This window comes from Notothenia coriiceps, unplaced genomic scaffold (assembly GCF_000735185.1).
Source record: "Notothenia coriiceps isolate Sejong01 unplaced genomic scaffold, NC01 NC01_scaffold00031423, whole genome shotgun sequence".
In the NCBI taxonomy this organism is placed as follows: domain Eukaryota; kingdom Metazoa; phylum Chordata; class Actinopteri; order Perciformes; family Nototheniidae; genus Notothenia; species Notothenia coriiceps.
Window position 1 is genome coordinate 1 of NW_011364124.1, and position 6,052 is coordinate 6,052.

Consider the following 6,052-nt stretch of genomic DNA (forward strand, 5'->3'; position numbering starts at 1 on the left):
CAGTTCAATGCAACTAATGTCGTCTTAGTGTTATTGCATTATGTTAAAATTGGTTTGCCATGAATTTAGTGATGGATTGTAAACGTTTTAAATGTAGCGTGTTTCTCAGTTACAAGGTTATTGTTTTAATAAATCAGACACTGATGGTGCAGCACTGTACTGTACCTCTTTCTATAGGCATTTTTTCCTTAACAAATTGTTTTTGCGCTGATCAGGGGGTAGTTGGCTGAATTTTTTTTTCAAAGGGGGGTACATGATTGAAAAAAGTTTGAGAACCACTGACTTAGACTCTCGATAAAACCCATACTAATGCTACAGTAGGAGCACCACAATATGCCTACCTTTCATTTGCACTTCAGCTGGTTAGATTTAGGTTTTGAAATGGTTCTTTGTGTTTATAGGGAGTGCACCTATGGGACCTGCAGGACCGGGTGCTGGTGAGGAAGTACCAAGGTGTGACCCAGGGCTTCTACACCATCCACTCCGGCTTCGGAGGGCACAATGAAGACTTCATCGCTAGTGGCAGCGAAGGCAAGACAGAATCATGTTTCAGGGTCTTTGCATGAAAAGCTGTTTTTCTGTCAGTGGCCCACCCTGAAGCTAGAGCTGTTGTTGCTGCTAGCTTCAGGGCTAACAGACCCCCTTCACTTTGGTGTTGGTTGGACTATGCTCAATAAAGTCAATGGGCACAAATTGACACTGAAATGTTCAAGTTAAAAATAAAGTTTAAAAATATTAAGTATTAAACATACAGCCAAACATTCATCTCATCACTGTGGGGAAGCAATGTTCATCCTGAGCAGTACTCCACATGAAAACATATTTTCACGCACATAATTGCTGGTGATGTTTTAAGTGAGTGAAACTCCAATCAGCTGACAGCCTGTCCTGCCCCTCCTCAGATCACAAAGTTTACATCTGGCACCGGCGCAGCGAGCTGCCCATCGCTGAGCTGACGGGGCACACCCGCACCGTCAACTGTGTGAGCTGGAACCCTGTCCTGCCCGGGCTGCTGGCCAGCGCCTCTGACGATGGGACCGTCCGCATCTGGGGCCCCGCCCCCTTCCTGGACGTCCAGGAGGCAGACGGCCTCAATGGTAAGAACACGAAAACTAGTGTGTGTACTTATTATGAATGATGATGGTGGTGGTGGTGATTATGTGGTGATGATGATGGTGGGGATGATGATGATGATGGTGGTCATGATGATGATGATGGTGGTGGTGGTCATGATGATGGTGGTGGTGGTGGTCACGATGATGATGATGATGATGGTGGTGGTCATGAGGATGATGATGGTGGTAGTCATGATGATGATGATGATGATGATGATGACGACGACGACGTCTCCCCCTCTGTCTCCCGCTCCATCAGATTGTAGCAGCATGGACAGCTGATGGTGTGCGCTGAGCCTGAGGAGCATTGAGACTCTGAACTCTTTGAACTGATGAAGCAGGAAGTGCTCCCGTCGTCAGGCAGTAGCTTCCTGGAGACGGCCCGCGGTGCTGCATGGCAGGATGTCACCACACAGAGATGTCAGAGCAGGCACATCATCCAGAGCAGAGCCGGACACATGAAGCTCTCTCCTCCTCCTCCTCCTCCTCCCCCTCCTCCTCTGCTCCCTCTCCACCACCCAGGACCACCAACCTGCTCTTATTTATTATCAACTACATTATTTATTCATGAGTAGTTTACTGACTTGTGCTAGGCTGTGACATAGCGGCGCCTTGTGGACGGTGTGTTTTAGGTTTGTTTCCTATCAGCTGCTCACACCAAGCAGCAGAAGCCCTTTCCCTCCTCACCTGCAGAACCTATTTAGAGATTTGAACCATCCAAACATTTGATGGATGCACCCACTTGAAGAGAATCTTAATATCCTTGTCTTTTCTTTCATGCAATGTATATTTTACACATTTATTTCTGCTCATAGCCAGAGGGAGTAGTGTTTGATGAGCATGTTTCATACGTCCTGCTTCATCTCTTCAATCCGCTGTGTCGATGCCTTCTGAGAGTAAGCAGCAGCTAACGTGTGGAAACCTGTAGAGTAGTTTCCCTCATGCCATCAGTGGATTTGTATCTTTATTTTTCCCTTCAGTATTTAATCTTTGATTCATCTTTTCCTGCTTACAAAAAGCATATGCATTTCACTTGGTTTGGTTTAGTTACATGTTCTGAGTTTAATGGTGTTTGTTTGGATTTACTACAAATGGAGATATAATGTTTAAAGAGACACTCTAATTTATTGCTTTACCTTCAACATCACGGCTCAGTGTGAAGTGTTTTAGAGATGAGGCTGGTGTTATAATATTTAATATTGTTAAAAAATCTAATGCAGAAACCATCAATCAATCAATGTGTGTGTTCAAGGTGATGAAGAATACGTTACCCAGTGCAACTCTGATACAGAAGGAATAATACATATCAGGCGTTGATACACACACAAAACTTCCTATAAGATACAGTTATTTTTTGGTCTCTGCATTAGATTGAATTATGCTAAAAATAAAGAAAAAATTGCCAGCCTTCTCCTTTTATTTGAACACACCCCAGTGAGCTGACACACACAGTAACACTGATGGATCTGTAACAAAACACGTTTGTACACAATTGTAAAATATGAAGTGTAAAAGAGCAATTTTGCCTACTATGATATTCTATGATGTGCTGTATATTTATTTGTTATGGCATGTATTATGCGGCTGCGTAGAGTGGCAGGATGTCGGGTGTGTTCAGGGTTCCCATGCCGTTTTCTTTTACTGTTTACTTCGCACCAAATTTTCCTGACTGAAATTCACAAACTGTGAAGCCAAACATACTTTTTGGATATTTAAAATGGATCATTTTGTGACATCTTTTCCAAACCGCTTCAACAGAATATTATTTTTTAAGGCTTTGAAGTGGATAAGTGCAGGAGCGTCGGAACCCTGTTCATCATCATCAGCGCCTCCATCACAGAACACACACGCTATAGGAACACAACAATAGATGTCTGACTCACACAAACTTGATCTACTCACAGACGTGGTGTTCTAGTGACTTTCTTTGTTTATCGGAGTATTTCTGGCTTCTCGCTGTAAGAAGCCACAGTAGGAACTTAGTTTGCTTGCAGGCAGTTTCTGCCAGAAAACCATTTTACGTTTTAAATGTGTTACTACAAAAAAAGTGATTGTACTGTTCTGTATTGTATGTAGGAGTGTTATGTATGCATATTTAAAATAAAGAATTCAGGGTTTTAAAATGTAATTTACCTTTCTTTCCTTGATTTATACTTAGTAGAGCAGGTTTCTGCGTTCAAGGACGTTTCTTTGTTTCAGCCACTGAAAGCTTTGTTTTTAAAGTTGACTTTAGCCAATGAAAGAGACCCTATTATGCATTTTGGGGCTGTCCCACACTCCTCCACCTGCCTGAAATGCCTCCCTTGGACTTGTTTTACTTCTGTAACATAGTGACATCACTATTTAACACTCGTGCTTCTATAGAGTGGTGCAGGGATGACGTATTTACCCGGGAGTAAACTGCATGGGTTCCCTCGACAAAAAAGCAATGGGGTTTCTCCATAGGATTTTGGAAAATACCTCGAAATAAGGTCTGTGGGAAACGAACCCGTTTGATAAATGCACGTTTTGTTCAGCCGGATAATATCCACATGTCTACCATACTTTTATAATTTTCTAATCAGCGAGCCCGGTCGTCAACGGCCTGCTGGCGACTGGCTCGGTTTGCTGACGACCGGACGTACTTTGATTCTCCAGAACACACAGTTGGCCAGTCCGCCCCTGTGTAGCATATTATTTTCGATGACAGATGAGCAGATCGCCACTGGGCTTTCAACTAAAGACACAGCCACGCAAAAAACTGCGGCATGTAAAGCTCCTTATAGGCTACTGCAATGAGTGAAGTGCGCTACACCCCTGATCGTTTCACCATGGAGGAAAGCAGCAGAAAGTCGACTGGAGTTAAAGAGAGCGGGGCATAGAAGTTATCCTTCTACGCTGCGTTGCGTGGCTTCCTTCTACTGGGGGAGACGCGCTCTGCCGGAGGTCTCGTTCAGGATCCGAAAATACAATTCAAATATTTTTGCACACTTATTCCTAGTGTGCCACTGGTTACGGTCATGGTTACAGTCCCGCGGTTGCCGACCCCTGCTATAAAGGAACTATAGCCGCGCGGCAGGGCCGCACGACTTCAACGTCACGCCAACTTAGGATCGATATTAAAAAATACAGATTAAAAATTGTACAAGTTGAAGCGTTTGTTTTAACAGTTTGCAAGAGCGCAGGTACTTGCTTTCAAGCAGAACAGGGGCAAACAAACTTAGCGGTAGTGTTTACGTGTTCGGAGTAATGACGTACAACGTCCTCGACAACTTCTGTAGTCCTATTCAGCCACTTGTTAACAACCATCGTTTTTCAGACACGTAAACTCTTCAAAAATCACCAGTGGGGTCACTGCTGATGTATTTAATGTCGTGGAACAAAACTTGATCCGTCTCTTAAATGGGTGTCAACCACATACCTTATTTCCAGCTATTTTCCAAAATCCTATGGCGAAATCCCATTGACTCTGAGACGAGGGAACCGGTAGTGGTAAAATGCTAACTCACTTCCGGGTTATATCTCACACAGGCTCCGCCCTCTACTGGACTCTATGGGTACTACTCTCAACCATGCTATGCGAGCATTCACCTACTGAGTTGCATAAACGTAGCCGGCCAATCGGGGCGAGCCTACCTGAATGCGCTCCCAGGCCCACAGTATATGGCGGCTACGCCTCCTGACTGTCATCCTTTTCTCTTCAGCGAGCAGGACAACACCTGACAGAGGAAAGTAAAACGTTTGAAAGAAGAAGAAAGAAGTTATCATACATGTCCTTCGTGCCCTGGCTTAATAGCGGGTGCTGATCCCCACCACCTCTGCTTCGAGTGTTTGGGGGACCAGGATATGGCCGAGGCGGTGCCATTTACGTTCGCCATTCACGTTCGCCATTCCAGCGGGGCGGATAGCTCCGTTTGCCGGGGACGAGGATGACGAGGACTTCTCGTTGTCGGGCACTTCCGGGTCCGGCGTCCATGGAAGTCCACCGCCCAGGTCTGTCCGCCAGGACTTCCCCCTGGTGATGACCATGGCGTCGGAGCGTGGTAGCCCATCTGCTCCCACAGGCAGCAGGCTGGGCAGAGAACCTCTGACCTCCGCAGAAAATCTGCCCTTTTAATGTTGGTTCCCCATAAGCCAATCTTCCTTTCATGGAAGGTTTGGCGGAGGAGGGCCACCAGGGAGTACCACAGCTTCTTAGCTGCGACTCCACAGCTGCTTGCAGGTCCCCTAAACACAGTTTTATGGGGAATGGAAGCTCAGCTGTGTACTGACAGAATGGATGGACAGGACACTGAAACTGGGGTACTCACTCCCGTTTTGCGGCATCCCTCCTCCATTCAGGGGCATAAGAGAGGCAAATCTATCATCCCAGGAGGAGATAGGTTTCCTTTCAACAGAGATTCAGGCCCTGTTGCAAAAACAGGCTGTGTCTGTTGTGCACTCTCAGGACAGAGAAAAGGGGCTTTACTCCATGTACTTCCTGGTTTCCAAGAAGACCGGGCGATGGGTTCACAACCATCGACCTGAAGGACGTTTACTTTCATGTCAAAATTGCTCCAAAGCACAGAAAGTATTTGCGTTTTGCCTTCCAGGGGGCAGCCTACGAGTACAACAGACTACCGTTAGGCTACTCCCTATCCCCACGCACGTTCAGCAAATGTGTGGCCACAGCACTTCAGCCGCTTCGTGACCATGGCATGAGGGTTTTCTTTTACGACCTGATAGTCATGGCCAGGTCCAGGGAAGGGGCAAACACAACCCAATTGATCCAAGTGGGGATTGCGGTCAATTGGAAGAAGAGCAGTCCCATACCTCACCAGCAGCTGGAGTTAGGGCTGGGCGATTTGGCCTAAAAATAAAATCTCAATTTTTTCTAACTAATGGACAATTTTGATTTAAACCTCGATTTTTTTCTGTTTTTTTCTGTTTTTTTCTAAACAAACCAGACCAAGGCAAAA

The 6,052-nt window shown here is 45.6% G+C and overlaps 1 long non-coding RNA gene across 1 annotated transcript; it reads left to right on the forward strand.

The window, feature by feature from the left end:
- Positions 1 to 263: 263 nt before the first annotated feature.
- On the forward strand, positions 264 to 3,243 carry LOC104959936 (uncharacterized). The gene is made up of 3 exons (XR_799938.1): positions 264 to 531; positions 903 to 1,097; positions 1,375 to 3,243. It is a non-coding gene; the product is annotated as an uncharacterized lncRNA (long non-coding RNA).
- The last annotated feature ends 2,809 nt before the right edge of the window (positions 3,244 to 6,052 follow it).